The sequence below is a fragment of the Pristiophorus japonicus genome, chromosome 3, assembly GCF_044704955.1.
Source record: "Pristiophorus japonicus isolate sPriJap1 chromosome 3, sPriJap1.hap1, whole genome shotgun sequence".
Taxonomy (NCBI): domain Eukaryota; kingdom Metazoa; phylum Chordata; class Chondrichthyes; family Pristiophoridae; genus Pristiophorus; species Pristiophorus japonicus.
Genome location: NC_091979.1, coordinates 757,546 through 775,850, shown reverse-complemented (window position 1 = coordinate 775,850; position 18,305 = coordinate 757,546). Strand labels below are relative to the sequence as shown.

Sequence of the window (18,305 nt, the reverse complement as noted above, 5' to 3'; positions counted from 1 at the left end):
AATGGAGTCTTTGGCAGCAATCTTTCAATCCTCCTTGGATGTCATTTGGTACAGAGGAGTGGAGGATTACAAATGTTACACCACTGTTCCAAAATGGGGAGAGGAATTTGATCTTTCAAAATTCCCTAGATTCTAGAACAGTCCCAGCGGATTGGAAGATAGAAAATAACACCGCGATTCAAGAAAAAAGGGAGAGAGAAAACAGGGAACTAACTACAGGCCAGTTAGCCTGAGATCAGTTGTCGGGAAAATGCTGGAATCCATTGTTAAGGAAGTGGTATCCTGGCACTTTGAAAATCATAACATCATTAGGCAGAGTCAACATGGTTTTATGAAAGGGAAATCGTATTTGACAAATTTATTAGAGTTTTTTGAGGATATAACTCTCAGGGTAGATAAAGGGGAACCAGTGGATGTAGTAGACTTGGATTTCCAAAAGGCAATTGATAAGGTGCCACAGAAAAGGTTATTACACAAGATTAGGGCTCATGGGATTGGAGGTGATGTATTAGCATGGATAGAGGTTTGGCTACCGGACAGAAAAGAGAGTAGGAATAAACGGGTCTTTTTCAAGTTGGCAGGTGGTAATTAGTGGGGTGCTGCAAGCATCAGTACTGGAGCCTCAGCTATTTACAATCGATATTAATTGTTATGTATGAAGAAAGCCTGACTGGATACTGTGAGCTCAAAGTAAAGTGTGACCATAGTCTTTTATTGCAGGTCTCCAGAGTGCCTCTCCAACCTGTGAGGCCTCCTTAAGTACCTGCGCTCCAAGGGATTGTGGGATCCCTTGGGACTCCAGGGGATGAGCCCTCTGGTGGCTGTACAAGGTATATACAAGTTTACATATATAACACTTTTTCTCCCCCCACCCCCAAAGTCAACAGTGTAACTACAATGTGAGTCGATCTGGGGCCTTTCCCTGGTTGATCATCTCGGTGCAAATGCTGGTTTTGGTGAGTCGTTTGTTGGGCCCTCACTGGGCTGCTGTGCAGCTGGCCTTGCTGGGCTGCCTGGTGTGTTGGGTCCTGCTGGGCTGCTGCGGATGGTGGATTCTGCTTCGTGGCCAACCGTGGTGTCGGTTGCCACTGGTGTGTATGTTGGGGGATCAAGAAGGTAGGGTCCAAAGTGGGTTGCTCAGGATAGTCCGTGAATCTGAGTTTGATTTGGTCCAAGTGTTTCCGGTGAATGAGTCCATTTGAACGTTTGACCCGAAACACCCTGCTTCCCTGTTTGGCCACAATAGTGCCCGGAAGCCACTTGGGACCTTGTCCAGAATTCAATACAAATACAGGATAATTGATTTAAAATTTCATGTGACACATTTGCGCTATCATGATATGCACTTTGTTGAAGCCGCCTGCTCTCTACCTGTTCATGTAGATCAGGATGAACGAACGAGAGCCTTGTCTTAAGTGCCCTTTTCAGGAGCAGTTCAGCAGATAGAATCCCAGTGAGTGAGTGGGGTCTCGTGCGGTAGCTAAGCAGGACTCGGGATAGGCGAGTCTGCAGTGAGCCTTCAATTACCCTCTTCAAGCCTTGCTTGATGGTTTGCACTGCTTTCTCTGCCTGACCATTGGATGCTGGTTTGAACGGGGCAGATATAACATGGTTGATCCTGTTACATAAGAACATAAGAATTAGGAACAGGAGTAGGCCATCTAGCCCCTCGAGCCTGCTCCGCCATTCAACAAGATCATGGCTGATCTGGCCGTGGACTCAGCTCCACTTACCTGCCCGCTCCCCGTAACCCTTAATTCCCTTATTGGTTAAAAATCTATCTGTCTGTGATTTGAATACATTCAATGAGCTAGCCTCAACTGCTTCCTTGGGCAGAGAATTCCACAGATTCACAACCCTCTGGGAGAAGAAATTTCTTCTCAACTCGGTTTTAAATTGGCTCCCCTGTATTTTGAGGCTGTGCCCCCTAGTTCGAATCTCCCCGACCAGTGGAAACAACCTCTCTGCCTCTATCTTGTCTATCCCTTTCATTATTTTAAATGTTTCTATAAGATCACCCCTCATCCTTCTGAACTCCAACGAGTAAAGACCCAGTCTACTCAATCTATCATCATAAGGTAACCCCCTCATCTCCGGAATCAGCCTCGTGAATCGTCTCTGTACCCCCTCCAAAGCCAGTACATTCTTCCTTAAGTAAGGTGACCAAAACTGCACGCAGTACTCCAGGTGCGGTCTCACCAATACCCTATACAGTTGCAGAAGGACCTCCCTGCTTTTGTACTCCATCCCTCTCGCAATGAAGGCCAACATTCCTGATTACCTGCTGCACCTGCAAACTAACTTTTTGGGATTCATGTCCCAGGTCCCTCTGCACCGCAGCATGTTGTAATTTCTCTCCATTCAAATAATATTCCCTTTTACTGTTTTTTTTCCCAAGGTGGATGACTTCACACTTTCCGACATTGTATTCCATCTGCCAAACCTTAGCCCATTCGCTTAACCTATCCAAATCTCTTTGCAGCCTTTCTGCGTCCTCTACACAACTCACTTTCCCACTAATCTTTGTGTCATCTGCAAATTTTGTTACAGAACACTCTGTCCCCTCTTCCAGGTCATCTATGTATATTGTAAACAGTTGTGGTCCCAGCACCGATCCCTGTGGCACACCACTAACCACCGATTTCCAACCCGAAAAGGACCCATTTATCCCAACTCTCTGCTTTCTGTTCGCCAGCCAATTCTCTATCCATGCTAATAAATTTCCTCTGACTCCGCGTACCTTTATCTTCTGCAGTAACCTTTTGTGTGGCACCTTATCGAATGCCTTTTGAAAATCTAAATACACCACATCCATCAGTACACCTCTATCCACCATGCTCATTATATCCTCAAAGAATTCCAGTAAATTAGTTAAATATTGATTTCCCCTTCATGAATCCATGCTGCGTCTGCTTGATTGCACTATTCCTATCTAGATGTCCCGCTATTTCTTCCTTAATGATAGCTTCAAGCATTTTCCCCACTACAGATGTTAAACTAACCGGCCTATAATTACCTGCCTTTTGTCTGCCCCCTTTTTTAAACATTAGCTGCTTTCCAATCCGCTGGTACCACCCCAGAGTCCAGAGAATTTTGGTAGATTATAACGAATGCATCTGCTATAACTTCCGCCATCTCTTTTAATACCTTGGGATGCATTTCATCAGGACCAGGGGACTTGTCTACCTTGAGTCCCATTAGCCTGTCCAGCACTACCCCCCTAGTGATAGTGATTGTCTCAAGGTCCTCCCTTCCCACATTCCTGTGACCAGCAATTTCTGGCATGGTTTCTGTGTCTTCCACTGTGAAGACCGAAGCAAAATAATTGATTAAGGTCTCAGCCATTTCCACATTTCCCATTATTAAATCCTCCTTCTCATCTTCAAAGGGACCAACATTTACTTCTGTCACTCTTCCGTTTTATATATCTGTAAAAGCTTTTGCTATCCGTTTTTATGTTTTGCGCAAGTTTACCTTCGTAATTTATCTTTCCTTTCTTTATTGCTTTCTTAGTCATTCTTTGCTGTCGTTTAAAATTTTCCCAATCTTCTGGTTTCTCACTAACCTTGGCCACCTATACGCATTGGTTTTTAATTTGATACTCTCCTTTATTTCCTTGGTTATCCACGGCTCGTTATCCCTTCTCTTACTGCCCTTCTTTTTCACTGGAATATATTTTTGTTGAGCACTATGAAAGAGCTCCTTAAAAGTCCTCCACTGTTCCTGAATTGTGTCACCGTTAGTCTGTGTTTCCAGTCTACTTTAGCCAACTCTGCCCTCATCCCATTGTAGTCCCCTTTGTTTAAGCATAGTACGCTCGTTTGAGACACTACTTCCTCATCCTCAATCTGTATTACAAATTCAACCATGCTGTGATCACTCATTCCGAGAGGATCTTTTACGAGTAGATCGTTTATTATTCCTGTCTCATTACACAGGACCAGATCTAAGATAGCTTGCTCCCTTGTAGGTTCTGTAACATACTGTTCTAAGAAACAATCCCGTATACATTCTATAAATTCCTCCTCTAGGCTACCCCGTGCGATTTGATTTGACCAATCGATATGTAGGTTAAAATCCCGCATAATTACTGCCGTTCCTTTTTCACATGCCTCCATTATTCCCTTGATTATTGCCCGCCCCACCCTGAAGTTATTATTTGGGGGCCTATAAACTACACCCACCAGTGACTTTTTCCCTTTACGATCTCTAATCTCCACCCACAATGATTCAACATTTTGTTCATTGGAGCCAATATCGTCTCTCACAACTGCCCTGATATCATCCTTTATTAACAGAACTACACCACTTCCTTTCCCTTCTTGTCTATCTTTCCGAATCGTCAGATACCCCTGTATGTTTAATTCCCAGTCTTGGCCACCCTGCAACCACGTTTCTGTAATGGCCACCAAATCATACTCATTTGTAATGATTTGTGCCGTCAACTCATTTACTTTATTTCGAATGCTGCGTGCTTTTAGGTAGAGTGTTTTAATACTAGTTTTTAAATCATGATTTTTAGTTTTGACCCCTCCTGCAGCCCCTTTATATTCAGTGGCCCTTTTTGTTTTTTGCCTTGGGTTTCTCTGCCCTCCACTTTTACTCATCTCCTTTCTGTCTTTTGCTTTTGTCTCCTTTTTGTTTCCCTCTGTCTCCCTGCATTGGTTCCCATCCCCCTGCCATATTAGTTTAACTCCTCCCCAACAGCACGAACAAACACTCCCCCGAGGACATTGGTTCCGGTTGGGAACATTCTTCCTGCATCTAACCTGTCTAAACCCATCAGAATTTTAAACGTTTCTACGAGATCCCCTCTCATTCTTCTGAACTCCAGTGAATACAAGCTCAGTTGATCCAGTCTTTCTTGATATGTCAGTCCCGCCATCCCGGGAATCAGTCTGGTGAACCTTCGCTGCACTCCCTCAATAGCAAGAATGTCCTTCCTCAAGTTAGGAGACCAACACTGTACACAATACTCCAGGTGTGGCCTCACCAAGGCCCTGTACAACTGTAGTAACACCTCCCTGCCCCTGTACTCAAATCCCATCGCTATGAAGGCCAACATGCCATTTGCTTTCTTAACCGCCTGCTGTACCTGCATGCCAACCTTCAATGACTGATGTACCATGACACCCAGGTCTTGTTGCACCTCCCCTTTTCCTAATCTGTCACCATTCAGATAATAGTCTGTCTCTCTGTTTTTGCCACCAAAGTGGACAACCTCACATTTATCCACATTATAATAAGGATTAATTAGCAATCTAGTTGTGCGAGGCCCTTGGGGACGAGTGACCATAATATGGTGGAATTCTACATTAGGATGGAGAATGAAACAGTTAATTCAGAGACCATGGTCCAGAACTTAAAGAAGGGTAACTTTGAAGGTATGAGGCGTGAATTGGCTAGGATAGATTGGCGAATGATACTTAAGGGGTTGACAGTGGTTGGGCAATGGCAGACATTTAGAGACCGCATGGATGAACTACAACAATTGTACATCCCTGTCTGACGGAAAAATAAAAAAGGGAAGGTGGCTCAACCGTGGCTATCAAGGGAAATCAGGGATAGTATTAAAGCCAAGGAAGTGGCATACAAATTGGCCAGAAATAGCAGCGAACCTGGGGACTGGGAGAAATTTAGAACACAGCAGAGGAAGACAAAGGGTTTGATTAGGGCAGGGAAAATAGAGTACAAAAGGAAGCTTGCAGGGAACATTAAGACGGACTGCAAAAGCTTCTATAGATATGTAAAGAGAAAAACGTTAGTAGAGACAAATGTAGGTCCCCTGCAGTCAGAATCAAGGGAAGTCATAACGGGGAACAAAGAAATGGCAGACCAATTGAACAAGTACTTTGGTTTGGTATTCACTAAGGAGGACACAAACAACCTTTTGGATATAAAAGGGGTCAGAGGGTCTAGAAAAAGAAGGAGGAACTGAGGGAAATCCTTATTAGTCGGGAAATCATGTTGGATAAATTGATGGGATCGAAGGCCGATAAATCCCCAGGGCCTGATGGTCTGCATCCCAGAGTACTTAAGGAGGTGGCCTTGTAAATAGTGGATGCATTGACAGTCATTTTCCAACATTCCATAGACTCTGGATCGGTTCCTATGGAGTGGAGGGTAGCCAATGTAACCCCACTTTTTAAAAAGGAGGGAGAGAGAAAACAGGGAATTATAGACCGGTCAGCCTGACATCGGTAGTGGGTAAAATGATGGAATCAATTATTAAGGATGTCATAGCAGCGCATTTGGAAAGAGGTGACATGATAGGTCCAAGTCAGCATGGATTTGTGAAAGGGAAATCATGCTTGACAAATCTTCTGGACTTTTTTGAGGATGTTTCCAGTAGAGTGGACAAGGGGGAACTAATTGATGTGTATTTGGACTTTCAGAAGGCTTTCGACAAGGTCCCACACAAGAGATTAATGTGCAAAGTTAAAGCACATGGGGGATTGGGGGTAGTGTGCTGGCGTGGATTGAGAAGTGTTTGTCAGACAGGAAGCAAAGAGTAGGAGTAAAGGGGTACTTTTCAGAATGGCAGGCAGTGACTAGTGGGGTACCGCAAGGTTCTGTGCTGGGGCCCCAGCTGTTTACATTGTACATTAATGATTTAGACGAGAAAATTAAATGTAGTATCTCCAAATTTGTGGATGACACTAAGTTGGGTGGCAGTGTGAGCTGCGAAGAGTGACTTGGATAGGTTAGGTGAGTGAGCAAATGCATGGCAGATGAAGTATAATGTGGATAAATGTGAGGTTATCCACTTTGGTGGTAAAAACAGAGAGACAGACTATTATCTAAATGGTGACAGATTAGGAAAAGGGGAAGTGCAACGAGACCTGGGTGTCATGGTACATCAATCATTGAAGGTTGGCATGCAGGTGCAGCAGGCGGTTAAGAAAGCAAATGGCATGTTGGCCTTCATAGCGAAGGGCTTTGAGTACAGGGGCAGGGAGGTGTTACTACAGTTGTACAGGGCCTTGGTGAGGCCACACCTGGAGTATTGTGTACTGTTTTGGTCTCCTAACTTGAGGAAGGACATTCTTGCTATTGAGGGAGTGCAGCGAAGATTCACCAGACTGATTCCCAGGATGGCCAGAATGACATATCAAGAAAGACTGGATCAACTGAGCTTGTATTCACTGGAGTTCAGAAGAATGAGAGGGGATCTCATCGAAACGTTTAAAATTCTGACGGGTTTAGACAGGTTAGATGCAGGAAGAATGTTCCCAATTACAGTCTAAGGATAAGGGACCGAAATGAGGAGAAACTTCTTCACCCAGAGTGTGGTGAACCTGTGGAATTCTCTACCACTGAAAGTTGTTGAGGCCAATTCACTAAATATATTCAAAAAGGAGTTAGATGTAGTCATTAATACTAGGGGAATCAAGGGGTATGGCGAGAAAGCAGGAATGGGGTACTGAAGTTGCATGTTCAGCCATGAACTCATTGAATGGCGGTGCAGGCTCGAGGTGCCGAATGGCCTGCTCCTGCACCTATTTTCTATGTTTCTAAATCCAGAAAGCTAGCATGCAGGTTCAGGAAGCCAAATGACATGCTGTCCTTTATTCCAATGGGATTGGGGTATAAGAGTAAGATACCCTTGCTACAATTGTACAGGAACTTAGTGAGACCACACCTAGAGTACTGTGCGCAGTTTTGGTCTTCTTATCTAAGGAAGGATATACTTGCCTTGGAGGCAGTGCAATGGAGGTTCATTTGATTGATTCATTGGATGAGAGGGCTGTCTTATGATGAGAGATTCTGTAGAATAGGCCGACACTCTGGAGTTTAGAAGAATGAGGTGGTCTCATTGAAACATACATAATTCTGAAGGGGATTGACAGGGTAGATGTTGAGAGGTTGCTTCCCCTGGCTGGAGTGTCTGGAACTAGGGGACACAGTCTCGGGAAAAGAGGTAGCCCATTTAGAAACATAGAAAATAAGTGCAGGAGTAGGCCCTTCGAGCCTGCACTGTCATTTAATAAGATCATTGCTTATCATTCACTCAGTGCCCCTTTCCTGCTTTCTCTGCACACCCCTTGATCCCTTTGCCGTAAGGGCCATATCTAACCCCCTCTTGAATATATTTAGTGAATTGGCCTCAACAACTTTCTGCGGTAGAGAATTCCACAGGTTAACAACTCTCTGAGTGAAGAAGTTTCTCCTCATCTCGATCCTAAATGGCTTACCCCTTATCCTTAGACTGTGACCCCTGGTTCTGGACTTCCCCAGTATTGGGAACACTCTTCCTGCATCTAACTTGTCCAATCCCGTCAGAATTTTATATGTTTCGATGAGATCCCCTCTCATTCTTTTAAACTCCAGTGAATACAGGCCCAGTCGATCCAGTTTCTCCTCATATGTCAGTCCTGCCATCCCTGGAATTATTCTGCTGAACCTTCGCTGCACTCCCTCAATAGCAAGAATGCCCTTCCTCAGATTAGGAGACCAAAACTACACAATATTCCAGGTGAGGCCTCAACAAGGCCCTGTACAACTGCAGTAAGACCTCCCTACTCCTATACTCAAATCCCCAGGCTATGAAGGCCAACATGCCATTTGCCGCCTTCACCGCCTGCTGTACCTACATGTCAACTTTCAATGACTGATGAACCATGACACCCAGGTCTCGTTGTACCTCCCTTTTTCCTAATCTGCCGCCATTCAGATAATATTCTGCCTTCCAGTTTTTGCCCCCGTAGTGGATAACCTCACATTTATCCATATTATACTGCATCTGCCATGCATTTGCCCACTCACCTAACCTGTCCAAGTCACCCTGCAGCCTCTTAGCATCCTCCTCACTGCTCACACCGCTAACCAGCTTAGTGTCGTCTGCAAACTTGGAGATATTACATTCAATTCCTTCATCTAAATCATTGATGTATATTGTAAAGAGCTGGGGTCCCAGCACTGAGCCCTGCGGCACTCCACTAGTCACTGCCTACCAATCTGAAAAGACCCCGTTTTTCCCGACTCTCTGCTTCCTGTCTGCCAACCAGTTCTCTATTCACGTCAATACATTACCCCCAATACCATGTGCTTTAATTTTGCACACCAATCTCTTGTGTGGGACCTTGTCAAAAGCCTTTTGAAAGTCCAAATACACCACATCCACTGGTTCTCCCTTGTCCACTCTTCTAGTTGCATCCTCAAAAAATTCTCGAAGATTTGTCAATCCATGTTGACTTGGACCAATCCTGTCACTGCTTTCCAAATGCGCTGCTGTTTCATCTTTAATAATTGTTCCAACATTTTCCCCACTACTGATGTCAGGCTAACCGGCCCTGGGCAAATATCATCGTTGGTGATATTTCTCCAGCGACTTGGTGTCTACTGTATATGGTCCACGTCTCTGAGCCATATAGGACTGACAGTCCCGTGTGTTGTAGGTAACGGCAGAGTGTCTGCACAGGCGGTACGCGACACCCATCAAATGTGGGCAAGGAACCCAGCGTTTGAATCGCGTCTCTCAGGCAATTGCGTTGCATTTAATAATAGAGGGTGATTGCAGTATGTTTTAATAATGGAGGGTGATTTCCACTGTGTTTAATGACAGGGTGATCACTATATTTAAGAATGGATTGAGTATTATGTTTAATGCTGTGTCAGCTGTGGCTCAGTGCGTAGCAAAACGATAGAGATGAGGAGGAATTTCTTCTGAGGTGGTGAATCTTTGGAATTCTCTGCCTCAGAGGGATGTGGGTGCTGAGTCTCTGAATATATTCAAGGCTGAGATTTTTGGAGTCTAAGGAAATCGAGGGGTATGGAGATCGGGCGGGAAAGTGGAGTTGAGGTTGATGATCAGCCATGATCTTATTGAATGGTGGAGCAGGCTCGCTGGGCTGTATGGCCTACTCCTCCTATTTATTATGTTTTTATAAACCCGGCAACTTCAGGCCAGTCAGCTGAACGTGGTGCTTAGAAAACTTCTCGAGACAATAATCCAGAACAAAATTAATTGTCACTTGGATGAACATGGTTTAATAAATGATTTGTTCAAGGCAACTCGCGTCTGAAAAATGTAATTGAGAGGATTGATGGAGGTTTGCAGTTGATGTGTATATGCACTTTCATAAGGCATTTATGCATATATTAAAACTGGTCATGAAAGTAAAAGTGCATGCGATCCAGGACAAAGTGGCAAGTTGGATCCAAAAAAGGCAGGAAGCAAAGTGTAATGGTTGATGGGTGTTTTTGTGACTGGAAGGCTGTATCCAGTGGGGCTCTGCAGGGCTCAGTGCTGGGTTCCTTGCTTTTTATGATATATATTAATGACTTGGACTTGAATGTTGTGGGTATGCTTAAGAAGTTTGCAGATGACACTAAAATAGACTTGGTTGACAATGAAGAAGAAAGCTGCGGATTGCAGGAAGATATCAATATACTGGTCAGGTGGGCAGAACAGTGGCAAATGGAATTCAATCCGGATAAGTGTGAGGTAATGCATTTGGGGAGAACATAAGAAACAGGAGCAGGAGCAGGCCATTCGGCCCCTCGAGCCTGCTCTGCCATTCAATAAGATCATGGCTGATCTGATCATGGACACAGCTCCACTTCCCTGCCAGCTCCCCATAACTATTTACTCCCTTATCGCTCAAAAATCTGTCTATCTCCGCCTTAAATATATTCAATGACCCAGTCTCCACAGCTCTCTGGGGCAGAGAATTCCATAGATTTACAATCCTCTCTGAAGAAACTTCTCCTCATCTCGGTTTTAAATGGGTGGCTCCTTATTCTAAGACTATTGCTGTTAGTTTTGGTTTCCCCAATGAGTGAAAATATCCTCTCTGCATCCACCTTGTCGAGCCCCCTCATTATCTTATATGTTTCAATAAGATCACCTCTCATTCTTCTAACTCCAATGAGTATAGGCCCAACCTACTCAACCTATCTTCATAAGTCAACCCCCTCAGCTCCGGAATCAATCTAGTGAACCTTCTCTGAACTGTCTCCAATGCTTCCTTAAATACGGAGACCAAAACCGTACGCAGTCTCCAGGTGTGGCCTCACCAATACTCTGTACAGTTGTAGCAGGACTTCTCTGCTTTTATACTCTATCCTTATGTTCTTATGTTCTTATTAATGTTGGGGAAGTCCAGAACCAGGGATCATAGTCTAAGGATAAGGGGTAAGCCATTTAGGACTGAAATGAGGAGAGACTTCGTCACCCAGAGAGTGGTGAACCTGTGGAATTCTCTACCGCAGAAAGTTGTTGAGGCCAATTCACTAAATATATTCAAAAAGAAGTTAGCTGTAGTCCTTACTACTAGGGGGATCAAGGGGTATGGCGAGAAAGCAGGAATGGGGTACTGAAGTTGCATGTTCAGCCATGAACTCATTGAATGGTGGTGCAGGCTCGAAGGGCCGAATGGCTACTCCTGCACCTATTTTCTATGTTTCTATCCCCCTTGCAATAAAGGCCAACATTCCATTTGCCTTCCTGATCACTTGCTGTACCTGCATACTAACGTTTTGTGTTTCATGCACAAGGACCCCCCCAGATCCCTCAGTACTGCAGCACTTTGCAATTTTTCTCCATTAAATTATAATTTGCTTTTCTATTTTTTCTGCCAAAGTGGATAACCTCACATTTTCTCACATTATATTTCATCTACCAAATTTTTGCCCACTCACTTAGCCTGTCTATATCTCTTTGCAGATTTTTTGTCCATCCATCTTTGTATCATCAGCAAACTTGGTTGCATTACACTCGGTCCCTTCATCCAAGTCATTAATATAGATTGTGAATAGTTGAGGCCCCAGCACCGATCCCTGTGGCACCCCACTAGTTACTGATTGCCAACTGGAAAATGACCCATTTATCCCGACTCTCTTTTCTGTTATTTAGCCAATCCTCTCCATGCTAATATATTACCCCCAACCCTGTGAAATTTTATCATGCGCAGTAACCTTTTATGTGGCACCTTATCGAATGTCTTCTGGAAATCCAAATACACCACATCCACTGGTTCCCCCTTATCCACCCTGCTCATTACATCCTCAAAGAACTCCAGCAGATTTGTCAAACATGATTTCCCTTTCATAAAACCATGCTGACTCTGCTTGATTGAATTATGCTTTTCCAAATGTCCCGCTACTGCTTCCTTAATAATGGACTCCAGCATTTTCCCAACAACAGATGTTAGGCCAACTGGTCTATGGTTTCCTGCTTTTTGTCTGCCTCCTTTTTTAAATAGGGGTGTTACATTTGCATTTTTCCAATCTGCTGGGACCGTCCAGGGAATCCAGGGAATTTTGGTACATTACAACCAAAGCATCCACTATCCCTGCAGCCACTTCTTTTAAGACCCTAGGATGTAAGCCATCAGGTCCAGGGGACTTTGTCTGTCTTTAGTCCCACTATTTTACCGAGTGCAACTTCATTAGTGATACTGATTGTATTAAGTTCCTCCCTCCCTATAGCCTCTTGATTATCTGCTGTTGGGATGTTTTTAGTGTCTTCTACCGTGAAGATCGATACAAAATATTTGTTCAACATCTCTGCCATTTCCCTGTTCTCCATTATTAATTCCCCAGTTTCATTCTCTAGGGGACCAACACTTACTTGAGCCACTCTTTTCCTTTTTATGTACCTGTAGAAACTCTTACTATCTGGTCAACAAGGCAAAAGAATACACATTAAATGGTACGACACTGAAAAGTGTAGAGGAACAAAGGGACCTTGGAATGCAGGTCCACAGATCCCTGAAGATAGCAGGCCAGGTCGACAAGGTGGTTAAGGCGGCCTTTATTAGTTGAGGCATGGGATACAAGAGTAAGGAGGTTATGCTTGAACTGTATAAAACACTGGTTAGGCTGCAGCTGGATACTGCGTGCAGTTCTGGTCACCACATTACCTGTAAAGATGTGATTACACTGGAAAGGATGCAGAGGAGATTTACAAGGATGTTGCCTGGACTGGAGAATTTTAGCTATGAGGAAAGATTGGAGATGTTGGGTCTGTTTTCTTTGGAATAGAGGAGGCTGAAGGGAGACCTGATTGAGGTGTATAAAATGATGAAGAGCCTGGATAGGAAGGACCTTTGGCAGAGGGGTCAAATTCTTGGAAAGTAAAATCAAGGAAAACCCAACGATGTTTTATAAATTATATTAAGAGCAAGAGGATAACTAAAGAAAGGGTAGGGCCTATTAGAGACCATGAGGGTAATCTGTGTGTGGAAGCGGAAGATGTGGGTATGGTTCTTAATGAATGCTTTGCGTCTGTTTTCACAAAAGAGAGGGGCAATGCAGACACTATCGGGGAGGAGGAGTGTGAAATATTCGATGAAATAAACATAGAGAGGAGGTATTAAGGGGTTTAGCAGCTTTGAAAGTGGATAAGAATCCAGGCCTGGATGAAATGTATCCCAGGCTGTTAAGCGAAGCGAAAGAGGAAATAGCATCATTTTCCAATCCTCTCTGGCTTCAGGTGTGGTGCCAGAGGACTACTAATATGGTACTTTGTTTAAGAAGGGAGAAAGGAATAGACCGAGTAATTACAGGCCAGTCAGCCTAACCTCAGTTGTGGGAAAATTGTTGGACTAACGAATCTCTCACTATCTCTCACTCTCCTATTCCGAAGGTCTACCTGCCTCACCTTTTTGGTCAGTCTCGTGTTGTAACTTTGGTCAGGACCACCCTGCTGTGAGTTACTGTCGCTGTCCACTTCTCCAGTACTGTGTATGTATTGGACAATTCCACGAACATGCCCTGTACCTGTGAGTTCTGTGTCCAACTGATGCTTGCACACTTCTCTCCCCGTGTCCTGAACTGTCGAGTACTGTCGACCTTTGCCACCCTCTGCCTTGCCGCATCTTTCACTGGAATCGCAATGCATGCTTTTTTTTGCCTCCAGGTTCCACCATTCCATTGCTCACCTGTACGGTCTCTCAACCTTCAGCTTGGATCCTATCCCACAATAGCACCAGAAGGAGGCCATTTGGTCCACCGTGTCTGAACTTAGTCCCATTCCCCTGCTATTTCCCCAAAGCCCTGCAAACAGTTCCTTTTCAAACCACTCAAGTATTTAAGGAGTTGATACAAATATTAAAAAAACACAGGATAATACATAAAAGTTATATAGAGGATGTACCAAATATTAAAATTATTCCTCACATCAAGATATAAAGAATCTAGAAGAAAAGTACATGATTATTACCTCTACTGCAATACATAAAAAGACTCTAACCTAAATATGCAAAGTGAGCATAGAAAAAGAGTATAATAAAAATATAAAACTATTGCTCCCGGACCAAGATATAAAGAGCCAACAGCACAAATATTCTCCATAGAAATAAAATCGTGTGAAAAGGGTAATGTGCTGTATTGACGTTTTTTGTAGGTTTGGCAGATGTAGTGGCTCGGGTCTACACCACTGGCCCTACAGCAGCCAATCAGTGGGCAGCAGGAACAGCCCAGAATTGGCACCACGAATGGGCAGCTGACCAGGAGCAACATTGGAAAATTGTCCAGCAGCTAGCCAAGGTAGAAATGATGGCCAACCACAGTCATAACACTGAGCATGGAGACAAACTTCATCCCAGGAGTGAAAGGGAGGAGGGGCTAGGGAGGGGGAGATGGGGAGCAGGGAGAATGTTCTCCTCTTCAAGAATCTGCGTCCATCACTCTTTAACGCAGTGCATTCCAGATGATCATAACTCACTGAGCAAAAAAAATTATCATCTCTCAAAAAGTTAGCCTGTGCGTGGAGACGGAAGACGTGGGTATGGTTCTTATTGAATACTTTGCAGACATTGTAGTTGAGTTTGAAATATCAGATGAGATAAACTAGTGAGAGAAGAAATATTACGGGGTTTAGCATCTTTGAAAGTAGATAAATCCTCAGGCCCGGATGAAATGTATCCCAGGCTGTTAAGAGAGGAAATGGCAGAGGCTTTGACCATCATTTTCCAATTCTCTTTAGCTGCAGGCCAGGTAATTAAAGGCCAGTCAGCCGAACCTTGGTGGTGGGCAAATTATTGGAAAAAATTCTGAGGGACTGTATTAATCATCATTTAAAAAGGCACAAATTAATCAAGAAAAGTCAGCATGGATTTGTTAAAGGAAGGTTGTGTCTTACCAACTCGATTGAATTTTTCGAGGAGATAACCAGGAGGGTCGATGAGGGCAGTGCAGATGATGTAGTGTATATGGACTTTAGCAAGGCTTTTGATAAGGTCCCACATGGCAGATTAGTCAGAAAAGTAAAAGCCCATGGGATCCAGGTCAAAGAGGCAAGTTGGATCAAAAATTGTCTGATGCAGAAAGCAAAGAGTAAAGGTTGCCGAGTGTTTTTGTGACTGGAAGCATGTTTCCAGTGGGGTTCCGCAGGGTTCAGTACTAGGTCCTTTGCTTTTCGTGGTATATATCAATGATTTAGACTTCAATGCAGGGGGCATGATTAAGAAGTTTGCAGATGATACAAAAATTGTCGGTGTAGTTGATGGTGAGGAAGAAAGCTGTAGACTGCAGAAAGCTATCGATGGGCAGAACAGTGGCAAATGGAATTCAATCCAGAGAAATGTGAGATAATGTATTTCAAGAGGGCTAACAAGGCAAGGGAATGCTCCATGAATGGTAGGATACTGAGAAGCGTACTAGAGGGTACAAAGGAGATTTACCAGGATGTTGCCAGGACTGGAGAATTTTAGCACGAGGAACGATTGGATAGATTGGGGTTGTTTTCTTTGGGACAGAGAAGACTGTGAGGGGAGACCTTATTGAGGTGTATAAAATTATGAGGGGCCTGGATAGAGTGGATAGGAAACACTTATTTCCCTTAGCAGAGAGGCCAATAACCAGGGGTCACAGATTTAAGGTAATTGGTAGAAGGATTAGAGGGGCGTTAAGAATATTCTTCACCCGGAGTGTGGTGGGGGTCTGGAACTCAGTGCCTGAAAGGGTGGTAGAGGAAGAAACCCTCATCACCTTTAAAAAGTACTTGGATATGCACCTAAAGTGCCGTAACTTGCAAGGCTGTGGACCGAGAGCTGGAAAGTGAGATTGGGCTGGATAGCTCTTTTTTTGGCTAGCACGGACACATTGGATCGAATGGCGGCCTCCTGTGCTATAAATTTCTATGATTCTGTGGTTCTTTTGCCAATTACCTTAAAGTATTCTCTCTGGTTACCGACCCTTCTGCCACTGGAACCAGTTTCTCCTCATGTACTTGATCAAAATCCCTCATCATTTTGAATACCTCTATTAAATCTCCCCGCAACCTTTCCTGTTCTGAGGCCGAGAATTGAGATGTGAATTGGCGAGAATAGACTGGCGAGTGACGGTAGATAGGCAATGGCAAACATTTAAAGATCACACGGATGAACTTCAACAATTGTACATCCCTGTCTGGAGTAAGAATAAAACGGGGAAGGTGGCTCAACCGTGGCTAACAAGGGAAATTAAGGATAGTGTTAAATCCAAGGAAGAGGCCAGAAAAAGCAGCAAACCAGAGAACTGGGAGAATTTTGTAATACAGCAGAGGAGGGGGTAAATAGAGCATGAGAGGAAGCTTGCTGAGAACATAAAAACTGACTGCAAAAGCTTCTATAGATATGTGAAGAGAAAAAGATTAGTGAAAACAAATGTAGGTACCTTGCAGTCAGATTCAGGTGAATTTATAATGGGGAGCAAAGAAATGGCGGCCCAGTTAAACAAATACTTTGGTTCTGTCTTCACGAAGGAAGACACAAATAACCTTCCGGAAATACTAGAGGACCGAGGGTTGAGTGAGAAGGAGGAACTGAAGGAAATCCTTATTCAGCGGGAAATGGTGTTAGGGAAATTGATGGGATTGGAGGCCGATTAATCCACGGGGCCTGATAGTCTGTATCCCAGAGTACTTGAGGAAGTAGCCCTAGAAATAGTGGATGTTTTGGTGATCATTTTCCAACAGTCTATTGACTCTGGATCAGTTCCTATGGACTGGAGGGTAGCTAATGTAACACCACTTTTTAAGAAACGAGGGAGAGAGAAAACTGGTAATTATAGACCGGTTAGCCTGACATCAGTAGTGGGGAAAATGTTGGAGTCAATTATTAAAGATGAAATAGCAGCACATTTGGAAAGCAGTGACGGGATCGGCCCAAGTCAGCATGGATTTATGAAAGGGAAATCCTGCTTGACAAATCTTCTAGAATTTTTTGAGGATGTAACTGGTAGAGTGGCCAACGCAGAACCAGTGGATGTGGTGTATTTGGACTTCCAAAAGGCTTTTGATAAGGTCCCACACAAGAGATTGGTGTGCAAAATTAAAGCACAAGGTATTGGGGATAATGTACTGACGTGGATAGAGAACTGGTTGGCAGACAGGAAGCAGAGAGTCGGGATAAACGGGTCCTTTTCAGAATGGCAGGCAGTGACTAGTGGGGTACCGCAGGGCTCAGTGCTGGGACCCCAGCTATTTACAATATATATTAATGATTTGGATGAAGGAATTGAGTGTAATATCTCCAAGTTTGCAGATGACGCTAAGCTGGGTGGCAGTGTGAGCTGTGAGGAGGACGCTAAAAGGCAGCAGGGTGACTTGGACAGGTTAGGTGAGTCGGCAAATGCGTGGCAGATGCAGTATAATGTGGATAAATGTGAGGTTATCCACTTTGGTGGCAAAAACACGAAGGCAGAATATTATCTGAATGGCGGCAGATTAGGAAAAGGGGAGGTGCAACGAGACCTGGGTGTCATGGTACATCAGTCATTGAAAGTTGGCATGCAGGTACAGCAGGCGGTGCAGAATGCAAATGGTATGTTGGCCTTCATAGCTAGGAGTTTTGAGTATAGGAGCAGGGAGGTCTTTATGCAGTTGTACAGGGCCTTGGTGAGGCCTCATCTGGAATATTGTGTTCAGTTTTGGTCTCCTAATCTGAGGAAGGACATTCTTGCTATTGAGGGAGTGCAGCGAAGGTTCACGAGACTGATTCCCGAGATGGCAGGACTGACATGAGGAGAGACTGGATTGACTAGGCCTGTACTCTTAGAGACCGCATGGATGAACTACAACAATTGTACATTCCTGTCTGGCGTAAAAATAAAAAAGGGAAGGTGGCTCAACCGTGGCTATCAAGGGAAATCAGGGATAGTATTAAAGCCAAGGAAGTGGCATACAAATTGGCCAGAAATAGCAGCGAACAGGGGGACTGGGAGAAATTTAGAACTCAGCAGAGGAGGACAAAGGGTTTGATTAGGGCAGGGAAAATGGAGTACGAGAAGAAGCTTGCAGGGAACATTAAGGCGGATTGCAAAGGTTTCTATAGATATGTAAAGAGAAAAAGGTTAGTAAAGACAAACGTAGGTCCCCT

At 44.1% G+C, this 18,305-nt stretch overlaps 1 protein-coding gene across 3 annotated transcripts in view; it reads left to right on the top strand.

The window, feature by feature from the left end:
- tmem169b (transmembrane protein 169b) overlaps positions 1-18,305 on the top strand; it is a 52,804-nt gene that overhangs the window by 5,402 nt on the left and 29,097 nt on the right. Inside the window, exon 2 of one of the 3 annotated variants that reach the window (XM_070875117.1) lies at positions 14,351-14,493. The exons of the other annotated variants lie outside the window; for them this stretch is intronic. The gene's annotated coding sequence lies outside the window, so the exon portion shown is untranslated. The remainder of the gene's footprint in view (positions 1-14,350; positions 14,494-18,305) is intronic. 3 annotated transcript variants of the gene reach the window in all.